Source organism: Quercus robur, chromosome 1, assembly GCF_932294415.1.
Source record: "Quercus robur chromosome 1, dhQueRobu3.1, whole genome shotgun sequence".
NCBI lineage: Eukaryota > Viridiplantae > Streptophyta > Magnoliopsida > Fagales > Fagaceae > Quercus > Quercus robur.
Genome location: NC_065534.1, coordinates 49,845,256 through 49,861,116, shown reverse-complemented (window position 1 = coordinate 49,861,116; position 15,861 = coordinate 49,845,256). Strand labels below are relative to the sequence as shown.

General features: G+C 39.1%; 1 long non-coding RNA gene across 1 annotated transcript; it reads left to right on the top strand.

Annotated features, from left to right (window-relative positions):
• Window positions 1-12,251: 12,251 nt before the first annotated feature.
• Window positions 12,252-13,040, top strand: LOC126691194 (uncharacterized). Its single transcript, XR_007644791.1, has 2 exons — window positions 12,252-12,747; window positions 12,781-13,040. It is a non-coding gene; the product is annotated as an uncharacterized LOC126691194 (long non-coding RNA).
• The last annotated feature ends 2,821 nt before the right edge of the window (window positions 13,041-15,861 follow it).

Genomic DNA, 15,861 nt, shown 5'->3' with positions numbered 1-15,861 from the left:
AAGTTTAGTTCATGCTAAAAATTAAATCCAACACAAACGAGTTCACCATAATTTTTTCTGAGAAGATTGGAAAGAAAATCAATGCTAAAAAATTCTCTGTTCCAGCCCTCTCTTTCTTTCAGCTTCAGCGCCGCACCTTTCTTCCTTTTTCTACTTCAGTGCACTTTTTTTTTTTTTTTTTTTTTTTTTTTCTTTTTCTTTCTGGTCAGCACGCCGTCTCCTCACTTTCAAGCGCCTCACTTTTCTTTTCTTTAGACGTGTTGCCCTTTTTCAGCCCAAGTGTTGAGCCCAAAACATTTTTCAGTTCAGCCCAACACATTTCTTTTTTTCCTTTCTGTTCTGTTTTCAGCGCACCTTTTTTATTTTAGTTTAGCACCTCCTTTTGTTGCTTTTGTTCAGCGCCCTTTTCTCTTGTCTTTAGCGCCTCACTTCTTCTTTTCTGTAGACGTGTTGCTCTTTTAAGTTCAACCTTCTATTTTTTCAGCCCAAAACCGTTTTTTGAGCCCAAAGCCCAAAACGTTTTGCTTCTTTAGTTCAGCCCTTCTCTTTTTCTTCAGCGCCTGCCTTTATGTTTAGTTTCTTGCCAAATGAAAACGGGTCATACCATAGGTGGGTTTACTATAATTATCCCTTTTATTTTTTATTCTTTCCCTTTCTCAATTCTCACGCTTCCAGCAGCCTCCTTAAAGTCTCTCATCTTGTTTCAAAATCACATAAACAAAGGAAGAGTTACGCAAAGAGGGATTGAGAGAGATTTCCTAATTGCAGAACAACGAGAACTGAGGGCTATTACAAAGAAAGACTAGAGTGATGAATGTCATCAACGGCCAAGAAGTGATCTCCTCCGCCACAAAACTTTACTACCAGCTCCATCCAAACATCAAACACTTAATCTACACAAATACACAGCCAATACAGAACAACCAACTTCAACTTCATTGATCCCATCTCCAACTTCATAACATCAAACCCAAACACTACCTCAGCCACACATAAAGCCACAAAGCAAAACCCACAAAATAAAATCCCCCAAAATCAAAACCCAAAACACAGATACAAACTTAAAAATAGCTCAAACACCTTCACCTTTGCCTTCATAAACCCATAGTCAATACAAAACCATTCATCAAGCACTACTCCAAGCCGCCGTTGTTGTAGTCGCCGCAAAAGGCCCAACCATGCTATTTGTGGAAAGCATTGGGTATATGGGCGGAGCTATTTTGAAGGGTGGGGGGCCTCTCCCCCTTTTGAAAAATTTTAAAATATATATATATATATATATATATATATATATTTTAATGTTTTCAAAATTTAGACTACAAAAATAAGAGTTGGCCTCCCAAGTATTTGAATTAATTCAATAATGCTCTTAAAAAAAATAATTGGTCTAATAGTTATAGAGACATAACTTTATTTTTCGCAATTTTATTTTTTATTGTAAAATGTGCTTTTATATTTATTAAATATTTGATAAAGTTTGACACTAAATATGTTTGAATTTGTTTCAACATGTTATGTGGCGATTAACAAGTCATTGACTCATTAAAAAAATCTTGTCACTGAAGTTACACATGAAATGCCTTTTTAGTTGCCAAATAATAGGTTAAAGAAAGATAGTTTCAAATATGTTTGGAACCTAACTTGTTCCTCTATGTTTTGGACCATTCATGTTTTTGAAAATTTCATTAGTTCAATTGAATGGTTTTTTATTTACATTAATATAAAATTTGATAATTTGTATAGAAAATGAAACTTTTTAAGAATTTCACTATAAAAATGGTAAAAATAAATTTTATTAATTTTATGAAAAATCGCCATCAAACATAATTTTGATTGAAAATACTAAACTTTTTGTTGTTGTTGTTGTTGTTGTTGGGTGTGTGTATGTATATAACTAATCAAATAAAAAAGTGTGTGTATAAAATAAAAAAACCATGTATATATATGTGTGTGGGAGTTTTCATAATAAATATATTAGTGCTGTAACTTGGTCCTCAAACAAAAATTCCTGACTCCACCTTGGTATATCTCTATTCTCTCATAACTCTACTTGAGATTGTTCATTCCTTGTGATTTGTGATGCCTTGGATTTTAGAGAGAGAGAGAGAGAGAGAGAGAGAGAGGTGGAGAGTGAGCGATGGGCCTTTTTCCTTTATTATTCTCTGGCGAGGGCCCTCTCAAATGTTAAAATTGTGCAGTGTGACGAAATATTGAGATTGATGCTGAGTTTTTTTAGTGTTTAGATATATTAGTGTTTAGATATATATATATATATATATATATATATATATATATATATGTACTGCTACACGTAGGTGAAAAGCACTAAAAACTCCATTTTGCCACTTCAGTATATGAAAATCTTTCCTCATTTTTTTCCTGGATTTGATAATAATAATATTAAAAAATATATACTGTATTAACTAAAAACTTATGTTCCTGTTAGTTTAATTCGGATTTTTTTTAAGAAAAAAAAAACCTACAAAATCAAATCTTATATATGGTACAGGAGGAAGCAGAAAAGGAGATTTGTTTCCAAAAAATTGTAAGGTGCACCGTACAATTGAAGTGGGGCAATAATATTATATGGCAAAGGCAAACCCTGTCTAGTAAGTTAGCAGCCAAATCTAGTTACTGAGAAAGCACAGTGTAACTTTCCAAGGTTGTCAAATTTTCTAAGTCATGTTTGCAGTTGAAACTTGAAACTTTGAAAGTACAATGATTCGTTCAATATGTACCATACAATTACGTTTATTCCAAGAAGACAAAATCATTTTGGAAATTGTATCTCTCATGAGGGACCACTTCCTTTTTTCTTTTTTCTTTTTTGTAATAAAGAGTACTGGCGAGTTCAAATTCTTTTTCCATGCTCCTTTCCTCTCTTTGTTCTTTCTAAAGAATTTCATATTTTTTTGACGTAAAAATCAAAATGCATAAAGTAAAGTCAGTTTTCTTAATTGTTAAACCTTTTTGTTTTGTTTTGTTTTTTTTTTTTTTATATAGACATTTTATTTATTTATTTTTTCTTCTAATATATTATAGATTTATTATAGTTCTAAAAGGAAAAAAAAAAAATGTTAGGGTCAAATTTTTTCTATGTATTGGCATTTTTTTTTTTGACAAAATGCACTTTATTTGTAATTGAGTAGATCTAATTTGAATTTAATGTATTAAGAAGTATGCAAAGTTTACTTTACAAGTGGTATCATTAAAGTCATGAAGATTGAACTAAGAAACAAGCGAAGAAAAACTAATTCAATGAAACTCAACACTAGCATCTATCGAGACTTAATGAAGGATTCTCGACACAAGATTGACACCTCTCGATCTATTGAGCTCTGCAATTTTAGAATTCTCATATCTGAATTTCGGCCCATGATGATTTGGATTGCTAGGGCTTCATTCTCTAAACCTCTAAACCATATAAAAATTTTATTTTAAAGTCATCAAAGACATAGAGACTCAATTAGAGAACTCATACACTCTATGAGAAGCCACTGCGTTTTTGTGCGTCATAGGATTTTGTAACTAAGTGCTTCTAGATTTTCAACGTGCTTTGAAGTGAAGAACTTTGCATCCAACAACAACTAATCAGTTACTAGGAGTTAGACATGTACTAGGATCTGTGCAAAGGAAGAAGTCTCTATAAGATCAAATCCAATTAGGGATTAGAGTAAAGGTTCAACTATATGTTGGTATTTTGGGATAGTCTAGGGTAGTGGTAAGATTCCTTATACTTATAACTTCTTGTTCTTAGTTAGTGGATTCTTGAGAGTGGTGACAAGAAAACCATCTGGTACCGTTTTTGCCTTACGAGAGGTTTTCGTCATTCGTCAACAAATCAATGTGTTAATTTATTTTCTGTTGCACTTAGTTTATTTAATGATTTGTTGGTGCCTTCGTGATTTGCATGTAATTTGACATAATTAATCAACTTGTGTAATTGAATTAATTAACCGAGGTCAATCTATAACCTAACCAAAAAAAAAAAAAAAAATCGTTTTCTTATAAACAATCATATGAATTAACATCAATCCTTTCAAGAAGAGTGTTTTAGTAAAGCTTTAGGCATTAAGAGATGGTCTCGTCCTAGCATGCTATTGGGGATTTTATCTCTAATGTAGAATTTGATGCGAAAGCATTGTTTACATGATTAACAATATCATATACAATAATCTTATGTTAGAACCTATTCTATTTGATTGGAGAAACCTTTTGATGACATTTTCTAACATATTTGTGAAACATATCTATTGTGAAGCGAATTGTTGTGTGAATAGGCTAGCTAAGTTGGGTTGTACTCAAAAATTGTATTTTGTTACATTTTATAATCCACTGCCTATCCTAGTTCCTTTGCTAACTTCTGATAAAGTTAGTTTTTATATATATATATATATATATATATATATATATATACACCCCAAAACAAGTATCAATCTTTCCAATTTACTATTATTTCTATAAAAATTAACATAGGCAATGTGCGTACCCAAAATATGGTTCTAGGGCTCGACCTTGACTTGGGCTCATAATAATCTATTTGTGTGGTGGGCTTTGGATTTCCTACTATGGGTGACTCTATGCTCGGCGACCCAAACACACTCTTGTTTCCTCGAACTCTTCTCTTTACCTCATAGAGTCACTCCTTTTTCTTTCTTGGTTTAGTCCCTCTTTTCTCCTTCGTTCTTTCCCCAGAACTTCCAACCCCCATTTTCTCATTCTATTCTCTTATTTATAGCCTGAGATGAGTGGAGGTGTCGTGATTATTCTTGATTATTAGTGGAAATGGGGGTCCAATTCCAACGTTTCTAAGTGGCCTTAGTGGATGTTTTGTTGGGAACGGTGGTAATGGCATCGAAACTAGTTCCTGCCACCAAAAGGCCGTTCGGCAGCGACACTCCCTAAGGCAGTATCGGGACGCTGGGACTTTGTATCCCGCAATATTACTCCTAGGAAGGACTCATTTTCGCCATTCAAAACATAGTAGCCCCAATATGGTTTTTCGGTTCAAACCGGGTGTCGAGGTGCGTTCAGATCGAGGCCATTAATCCAAGAGGGGTTGGGTCAGGTGTTGTATTGCAAGGCTAAGGCCCATGGCCGAATGGGATTGGGGCCCTGTCCCCCACTTTACCACGAGGCTGGGGTTCAAGGTCCAATGGGCCTAGGGCCTTGCCCCATACAATGTCATGTACATTTCCACGAGACTAGGTCTAGGGTCCAATGGGTCTAAGGCCTTACCTCGTACAATAGCCCCCTTTTGATTCGTGCCTGGATACCGGGAACGAATGAAGGAAAATCTGAATGGCGTTGGTGATTTCCTAAGAAGCTCAATCGTCGACTGTCAACCTAATAGGATGACCATCAATGCCTTCTTAAAAGGAGCGCTGTGCCAAATTGTCACATTTGTCAGTAATTATGGCCTGACGGTTCACAAACCATTTGACGGTTCGAGAACCGAGCCCACGCGTGTAAGGGTTACCAAAAGGGATCAAAAGAGTTTTCCCGCCTCTTTCTTCATTAAATGCTTTTATCCCTATAAATAGCTTCTCCAGATTTCCCACACCACTTTTTGCATCCTCTTTTCTTCAGTTCCTTCTCTACCGAGCACATTTCTTGAGCGTAGTTTTCCTGTGCGTAAAATCTCCAGCCCAGATCATCACTTCCTAGAGCCCTTAGTAAGTCTTCTTTACTATTCCTTCTCCTTTCAATTTTCCTTCACTCTTAGAGTATAAGAATGGGTTATTCTTACCTCTTCACTCTTAGAGCGCCTTTGGCCAGTTTTAGAGCGACCTATGGCATTCTTGAGGATGTTGATATCGCCTACTGTCACGAGGGTGATATTACCCTCCAAATGCGCGCTGGTTTAAACATAGCCTTTTCCCCTTTGATGGCCATTCTAGAGGGTGGGGTTAGGTTTCCTGTGGACCCTTTCATTATAGGTACCCTTAGGTTTTACGGCCTGTGTCCTGACCAACTCCCTCCCAACTTTTACCAAGTGGTGAGTTGTGTTAGTAGATTAAACCAAGTATTTGGGTTACAACTAAACCATCACGACATCAATTTCATGTATAGTTTGTGTGGCAAAATTAAGTCCGATTACTATTTAAAAACTAGAGACATGCGGATACAACTTATATCATGCCTTCTCGATTCCAACAGAAACTTGATGGGAGAATTCATCCGGGTGAGCGGAAATTGGCTTGTCGATGAGCTCCCTTGCCCACTTTCACCGCGTGATGTTGGTCAGTACCGAGTACCTTTACTTGTTTTAAATTCGACACTTATGCTCGGTTTACTCACATATGTACTAACCAGTCTTTTTATTGATTTTTTGCAGAAGGAAGAAGATTTAAATCGGATCTTAGAGTTGTGCATGTGAGGGACCTCAATTTTGTACTTAGGTCAGAGATTTTTGTGCACACGGACAGGCATTTCCAAGCATCCCATCTAATACTTGGCTGCAAACCCGTGTACCCCACCTGGCAGTCATTTAGCTATGCTTTGCTAGTGGACAGCCCATTTCTGTCATACATCGATGTTCGGCACGCCAACATCCTTCCGTCCTCCTTGACCGTCGGCGAAGCTTGGGACCTCAGCCCCAAATATACCACTGCAAAGGACCTTGAACTGGTGAGAGACGAATCAGCTAAATGCATATCTCAAAGCCGTAAGGTCCACATACCTATTGAAGAGCCCGAAGCTCAAGCTTGAACTGCTGAGCCAGAAGTAGCCGAGGCTGATCAAGATGTAGAGATGGTGAGCAGGCAAAAAATGACCGTTGACTGGTTCTTGCCCGGCACTAGTCCTACGGCTCAACCTTAGCAGCCTCAGGGCAAGGACCGTACTCCTCCTCCTCCCCCTATCGGCCATGCTAAAAAGAAGTAGCGCGTTAGAGATCAGCCGCCTAGGGTTCCAAGTGATGCCCCTTCGAAGACCCCTCCCCGGGCATCAGGCGGGATCACAATCTGGGAGCCAGCGGGTGATTCTCAGCCAATTGCCCAGGTTGGCACCAACGTGGCATCTTCATCCTGGCTCGAGGTTAGTTGGTAGCCTACTTTCAAATTCGGCGACAGGCCTCTGCTAGCATTCGCTAGCATAAGGACCTGGGCCCAGGGCCAAGGGGGGCGGGTGGCCCAGAACTTGGTGCACGACCTCTTACTGCCCGAGGATGTCCAATTTTTCTTGGATGGGACCGAGGAATCACTGGCCAGGCAGTTACAGTGGCACACCATAGCGGTAACTTCTTCTCACTTTCCCATTTATTTTGAGGCATATGTATTCCCATTGCTTTCATGCTAACCACTATTGCATTAGCAGGCCACGCAGCTGACCCACATCCTTGACAAGAGGTTGAAGGAGCTCACCGTGGATGCTAAACGGGAAAAGACCCTTAAGGATGTCGCGGCTGCCACGACGAAGGAAAAGGGCTTTAAGGATGTTGTGGCTACCACGGCGAAGGAAAAGGGCAAGGCTGCTGAGGCTGCTAAAATGAGGGCACAGTCTGCCAATTGGTGGCAGAGAAAAAGTTGATCGAGGTGGAAGCCAAATTAGAGGGCACGAAGCTGAAACTGGCAGAGGCTGAAAGTCTAAACTTGGCTCAAGCTGACAAGGTCGCAGACTTTAAAGTGGCCCTTGATGCCTGCGAGAACAAATGGTACAACGAAGGCTTTGCGGACACCGAAAACTCCGTGGAGCCTATCGTCCACCAAGCACGGCATCATGGGTTCGGGGAGGGGTGGTTGGCGGCCCTGCAAGCGATGAAGGTAGCTGAGGATTCTCCACTAAGGAATCCAGAGCAAATTCCCTATCCGGCTCCCCCTCCCCCCGTCTAGAGTCAAGCCACTACCACTGATGAGGAGGACACCCCTAGCATGAGGTGGCTGGTGCAAGCAATTGATATGCACGTGGAGATGGTCGACCTTGAAGTCACCAGTAACCTCATTGCTGCCGTAGGCATACAAGCCTAGCAACTCCCCTCCGGTCAGCCAATCGAGGAGCCACCAACACAGCCTGCTAAGGATGCCGCTTTGTCACAGTCCCCCGATCCAGTTGCATAAGTTTGAAGAAGATTTTTGCCAATTGAATATTGCTTTTCTGTTCTGTTGTTTAATTTTCCTTTATCTGGTCATTACCTACAGTCACCGGGGTGTGGTGCCAAAATACTCTTTAAATTTTAACTTGCACTTAACTTTATCTTGCTGAGTTAGTCATTTAAGGTGGTAATTAGACATCTACTTATAAATAAAGTGTTACTTTGTTTGCCGAATTGCTTCTCATAGCTTTCGTAGTTGGAGGTAAATGCTAGGCTTATGCCTTATCGGCAATTATAGCCGAATAAAGTGCGCACTTGTTTTTAGCGAAAGTGTATGTTTTTTGCGAAAGTGTATGTTAACTTCTCATAACTTTCATTGTAAGGTTCCCTTATGTTCAGCGCTAATAAGGTCAAGCCGAGGATAGGTGCCCGTCCTTAGAATAATTTGGAGTAGGGTTTTCATCTGTTCGGTGATTAGGATCGAACCAAGAGTAGACTTCTATCCTTGAAATAACTGTGTAAGTTTTCCACCTATCCGTTGATGAAAATTGGACCAGGCATAGGTTTTTGTCCTTAGATAAAATCTGAGATTAGGATTCCACCTGTCTAGTTATGAAAATCAAATTGGGCACTGGTTTCTGTGTTTAGATAAGATAAGGTTTTCACCTTCCTGGTGATTGAGATCGAATCGAGAAGCAGGTTTCTGTCCTTAGAGTAATTTGATGTAAGGTTTCCACCTGTCCAGTGATTGAGATCGAACCTAGGAGCAGGTTTTTGTCCTTAGATTAATTTGATATAAGGTTTCCACCTATCCGGTGATTGAGATCGAACCGAGGAGCAGGTTTCTGTCCTTAGATTAATTTGATATAAGGTTTCCATTTGTCTAGTGATTGAGATCGAACTAAGAAGCAGATTTCTGTCCTTAGACTAATTTGATATAAGGTTTCCACCTGTCTGGTGATTGAGATCGAACCGAAGAGCAGGTTTCTGTCCTTAGATTAATTTGATATAAGGTTTCCACTTGTCTAGTGATTGAAATCGAATCGAGGAGTAGGTTTCTGTCCTTAGATTAATTTGATATAAGGTTTCCACCTGTCTAGTGATTGAGATCGAACTGAGGAGCAGATTTCTATCCTTAGATTAATTTGATATAAAGTTTCCATCTATTCGATGATTGAGATCAAACCGAGGAGCAGGTTTCTGTCCTCAGATAAAATATGATATGAAGTTCCCTCGCGTTTGTTGACCGGGGCTAATGAGTTAACAACGATTGAATGATAAGTACAAATACACCTGCATGGATAAACATCACTATCATATTAATTAATAATATGCACATATAACATTACACTCAATCCGTACCCCCGCGTATTGATAATCAATGGTAAAATTTCTTCAAATTGTGGGCATTCCATGTCCGGGGGAGTGGTCTTTCATCCCAATCTTCCAAGTAATACGCCTCTGCGCCCGCAATGGGGGTGACTCTATAGGGTCCTTCCCAGGTCGGTGCTAACTTCCCTGCGTTGACATCTCCCATATTCCTTACTACCATTCGAAGTACCAGATCTCCAGCTCCAAATTCCCTCCTCCTTACGTCCCTGTTGTATCTTCGGGTAAGTTTTTATTGATATTCTGCTAGTCGTTTAGTTGTTGATTCTCGGCATTCTTCCAACAAGTTCAACTATTTCAGTATTATTCTTGATTCGGTCCACAATCCTGTGCACCAGTTCCTTGAAAGCTACATTCATTTCCTTCATCGGTGGCCCTGGCTCTTGAATCCTCAAATCCTTTCGGGGTCTTGACTGTAAAGCGCTTTGCCGAGGATGATTTACAACCGGGGCCTTACCTCTACTCTACAACTGATCATCCTCCAACTATTTATATTCCTCAATACACCTCATCAACTACCTCATATCCTTCAGAGGCCTCCTCGTCAATAAGTCTCGTAATTTGGAACCCTCGGGCAATCCCATCTGAAAAGTACTCGTCGCGATTTTCTCGTTACCTCCGCCAATCTCGTTGTATAGCTCCTAGTACCGGCTAGCGTAGCTATAAAGGGTTTCCCCAGCCCCCATTTTCATTGATAGCAATGCATCCACAGGTTACGAAACTCGATTGTAGGTCATGAACCGAACACCAAACTCTTGAATCAACTTGGAAAAACCATGGATCGGGCCTTTCCTTAATCCATTAAACCACCTCAAAGCAGTGGGACCAAGACTCGATGGAAATACCTTACACATCAGTGCATCATTATGAGTGTGTAAAGACATCATCTGAATGTAATGGCTTACAAATTCTACCGGGTCCGTCTTTCCATTGTAAGAGTTGAACGGTGGTCGTGTAAATTTACTCGGCATAGGGGCCCATTCAATGTCCCTTGAGAATGGTGATCGGGCAGCTCTTTGTAATGCGCGGCTCATAGTGTCCATGATAGCATTTTGAGGTCGTCGCTCCTTCGGGGAAATTAACTCTCGGTCCACATATTCCCGTGAGCGATCCCAGTGCCGATGAGATCCCGATTGATGGGACTCTGCTCCATGGCGACCCCCAACAGTAGCCAACCCTTCTCTTCACTCCTCACGGTCCCTTCCCCGATGCCTGCCTCTTGCTTCCAACTCTAATTCCCTCACCAGCCTACGTAGACACTCAAGTTCCTCATCCCTCCGCTCAAGCTCTTCATCCCTTTTGTCGATACGATTGTGCCCCGAAGCACCAGACATTGTCTGGTATGTTTGAAACAACCCTTCTCCAAGGCCAGACTGCCCTTGCTCCTTATACTCCCTATCTTCGCATCCCTTCTGCCTTCTTTCCTGCCAGGTGGATCCCCGAGAAGATCTCCCAGAGCCACTTTTAGCATAGCTCACTGATTGTCCTTTAGACATTTTCTCGCGTGCACCCTAGTAGAACCACAGCTTCGTAGGAGATTCCCACAGACGGCGCCAATTGTGCGTACCCAAAATATGGTTCTAGGGCTCAATCTTGACTTGGGCTCACAATCTATTTGTGTGGTGGGCTTTGGGTTTCCTACTATAGGTGGCTCTATGCTCAGCGACCCAAACACACTCTTGTTTCCTTGAACCCTTCTCTTTACCTTATAGAGTCACTCATTTTTCTCTCTTGGTTTAGTCCCTCTTTTCTCCTTCGTTCTCTCCTAGAACTTCCAACCCCCACTTTCTCATTCTATTCTCTTATTTATAGCCTAAGATGAGTGGATGTGTTATGATTATTCCTAATTATTAGTGGAAATTGGGGTCCAATTCCAACGTTTCTAAGTGGCCTTAGTGGATGTTCTGTTGGGAATGGTGGTAATGGCATCGAAACTGGCTCCTGCCACCAAAAGGTCGTTCGGTAGTGGCACTCCCTAAGGCAGTATCGGGATGCTGGGACCTTGTATCCTCGAGCAATATTACTCCTAGGAAGGACTCATTTTCACCATTCAAAACATAGTAGCCCCAATATGGTTTTTTGTGGTTCAAACCAGGCGTCGAGGTGCGTTCGAATTGAGGCCATTAATCCAAGAGGGGTTGGGTCAGGTGTTGTATTGCAAGGCTAGGGCCCATGGTCGAACGGGCTTGGGGCCCTAACCCCACTTTACCACGAGGTTGGGGTTCAAGGTCCAATGGGCCCAGGTCCTTGCCCCGTATAATGTCATGTACGTTTCCATGAGACTGGGGTCCAGGGTCCAATGGGTCTGGGGCCTTACCCCATACAGGCGAAAATACACTTTTAGTACCTACATTTTGGGTTGATTCCCATTTTGGTCCCTATTTTGATTTTGCTACTATTCCATTCCCTAAAAACAGAAAATCAATTCTATTTTGGTCCCTACCGTTAACCAACTAACAAAAAACTCATACGTGGCGGACAGAGTGCATATGTATCATGTTAGATGTTGACGTGGAAAATAAAATAATATTAAAAAAAAATTTATTTGGATTTTAGAAAATGACACATCAACATTTAATTAATAAAAAAAATTCAATTTAAACTGAAAAAATTCGAAAAGGGAAAAAAATTCAATTTTAAAGATTGAGAAAAAACTTTATATCAATTATTTCAATTTTTCTTGAACTTTCTTAAGAAAACACTCCTTCTCACTCTATGTTGGTGTTTCTGTGTTTGTGTTTGTGTTTGTTTCTATTGCATTCTATTATTTCTTTTAAGATAAACCAAAAAAGTAAAATCAAAACAAAAATAAATTAATAAATAAATCTTATCTCTCTCTCTTAGTCTTTGTGTTTTGCATCTGTTTCTTTTTCTTCTTTCTTTTCAAATGCAGGTCCATAACTGGCTCTCAGCAGCAACTTGCTATTCCGGCGAGAAGCGCCGAAGCTATGCTCCCTATAACGATGGTGCATCCAAGCCTCTCAACTTCAAGACAAAGTCTTTCCTTCATATCGTGATCCTTCACGATATGGATCTTGAATGGAATTTGCGCCTCCACGAACGGCTGAGCCAGATCATTCGCTTGTTTATGTTTGTATCTTTCTTTGTTCAATCTCTGAATTTCTCTCTCTCTCTCTCTCTAAACCTGAATACCTCTTTCTCTATCTTGTTTGATCAATGATGATGGTGTGGGTTTGGTGGCTTTGTTGGCGTGGGTTTGTTGACTGATTAGTGGGTTTAGTGATTGGTTCAGTGGGTTTGGTGATTGATCGGTGGGGTGGATCGTTGGTTTGGTGATTGATCGGTGGTAGCGGTGGTGATTTGTGGTTTGATTTGTTCATGTGGATTTTGGATTGGAGGGTTGGTTGGTTTGATTGGCGATCGTTGGTTGGGTTTGTTGTTAGTGTGGGTTTCATACTTGCTTAAGGTGGGTTTGCTGGGTTCAACTTGCTTGAGATGGTTTTTTCTAGGTTTGAGATTTTTTTTTTTTTTTTTTTTTGGGTTGACTGTGTTGTATTTTTGGATTGATTTGGTATTTTGGGGCTTTGGGATTTGATGATTTTGCTGGGGTTTGAGAAAATGGTGGCTTTAAGATTTATGATTTTGTTTTTGAGCTGAATTTTTGGATTTTTTGTGTGTGTTTGTTTCCTGAGAAAATTTTTGGGTTTGCTAGTTTGTTTGTTGGGGAAGAACATGAAGTTCATGTTTTGGGAAAGAAGAAATGTTCTTACGAAAAAAAAGTAAAAAAAAAAAAAAGATTAATGTTTATTTTTAATTTTCTGATCTATCCTTTTTTAATTAATTTTTTATTAATTATCTTACGTGGCATTAAAAAAATGTCAAATAATTTTTTTTAATAATATTTTAATGGCCACATTAGTGCCACATTAGCAAGTAGGGCATTCCGTTTGTCACATAGAAGTTTTTTTGTCAATGGGTTGATAGTAGGGACCAAAATAAAATTGATTTTTTGTTTTTAGGGCTTGAAATATTAGCAAAATCAAAATAAGGACCAAAATAAGAATTGGTCCGAAATGTGGGGACCAAAAGTATATTTTTGCCAATAACATAATATTTTGGCAACTTTTGATCGTTCATATATTGACATACATATATTTTATTGGGTACTTGGGAAAAATAAATTGACATACACAATCATAAAGTTATAAGCTATTACACGAGTTCATAGAGTAAGAGCAAGAGTGAGAGGCAGAGCTTATAAGAGTGACTATTTTAAATAGAAAACCTATATATTTTTTTTTAATATGTTTATGAATTTAATCCCTAAGGCTTATCCCCTTAAAAATTTATTGTTGTTAAAAAAATGTTATTATGTGTATTTTTAAAAAGGAACATCTTATTAAAAAAACTCTTTTTCTTATTTAATGAATATAATCAATCACTTCTGGAGTTGAAACAGTTGCAACTTGAAAAAAAGTTTCTCTCGCCGCTTAGTGTTTCTCTGCTAGGGTTTATCTCTTGGTAGGGCCCCTGTGAGGCGTGTAGAATTTTCGTCCCTAGTTCTCTGTAGGTTTCCCTTTACCCTTTAGCACTCTAGGCTAGTAGGATGGACGTGGATTGCTTGTATCCTCTGGTTTTTTGGTTGCGTGATTCTCGGCTTCTCGGTTTAGGGAAAAAATTGCCAAACAGACTATTTGTGGGAAAAAATTAGGCGCGTGGCACGTTTTCAAAGTTATTTAGTAAGTTAGACTGTTTTTGAAAGTCGAGTTTGGCAAACTCGACTTTGGGCTGGAATACAGACACAATAGTGGCGTTTTTTTTAGTGGCGTTTGTCAAAAACGCCACTATAGGTTTCCTATAGCGGCGTTTTCTATAAACGCTGCTATAGCCACTAAAAAAACGCCACTATAGTGTTCGTTTTTCAGCCCAAAGTCGAGTTTGCCAAACTCGACTTTCAAAAACAGTCTAACTAACTAAATAAGTTTGAACGCATGCTGTCCGGCTAAAATTTTTCAGAATTTTCACTGTTTGGCAAATTTTGCCTCGGTTTAGTCTCCTTTATTTCAACCAATAGGTATGGCTCATATTGATGATATTTGGGCTCGCTTCTTTATCACGTATGAGGAAGAATAGGGCGCTGATGTGCCCAAGCACGGTGAGCCTTGCCTATATCATTTAGTGGAAAGTTTTTTTACTAAACATGTTGTGAATGTGAAGGCTGTTGCTCGCACATTCAAACCTCTTTGGAAACTTTTTGGGGAACTCAAAATTCGAGACATTGGGGGGATCTTGTTGCTGTTCGAATTTGATGATGCTATGGATTTAGAAAGAGTTTTGGAGTTTGAACCTTGGACTTACGATAAAAGTTTGGTTGTATTCCAACGCGTTGTTGATGCCGAATTTGCTCCGTTGTTGGCTTTCAATTCAATCCAATTCTAGGTGCAGCTTCACAACATCCCTGTCACTAGTATAATTCAGGAAATTGTTGAGGCGATGGGAAATTCAATTGGCACCATTGTCCAAGTGGCCGATCCAGAAGATGATGGAGTAGGAGGTGATGTACTATGTGTTGGAAAAACATATGCTTGTATCGCATACAAAACATACGCAGCGGAAAATTAACAGATCTACTTCATTTGCAATTGATAACATGTACAATGTAAATTTTAGAATACAAGAACAAGAGAGTGTACCTTGGTGAGGTGAAATTCAAAACCAAATATTAGAAGTACTTGGGAACACTTTTAATCTTCACTCCAATTCCACTTGTGCCCAAGAAGTGTGGTTTCTCAATTAGTTTATATATATGTGTTCAAGGGAGAACAAGTGAGTGTCTTACACTCATATACAAACCATTTTATTCTCTTACAAAATTCTGTATGTTTCTCTCCTTATAACTGATTATCTAATTGGACTAGCCTTTTGGGCCATTCCAATTGGGCTTTAGTATGTGGCTTGGAGTGGGACTAAAAGGGAACAAATAAGATACTAGCTCCAATGGGTTTTGGGATTTTTTGTCAACTCTTAACAAGCCCAAAATTATCATTAATTATATTTAATACCACTATATAATATAATTGCACTCTAGGTCTTATTAATAAATTATATCCCAAAACTTTATTATACATACAACCCCTTCATAAAATATTCGTAGTAATACAAAGTCACGAATGTTGACTGCCACTTTGAAGATTACTACAACTTAATCCTTAAGTACCCGGTTTAATCCTTTAAGTTATTTATCATATATTTATGAAATCCAATTTTATAAATATATACTTTAGTAACTCCTTACTAAAGTGGTTAGGCCTAACACTCTGAATAACTGAATCCATTAAATTTATCTCAAGGGAATATTTTATATCTCCGTTAAGAGATTATGAATTCTATCTTGAGAATATATGTTCATTCAATACTAAATGTGGCTGCCCAACATACTGAGGTTTTGATCATGACTTTAGATCTCACTCATGATATAT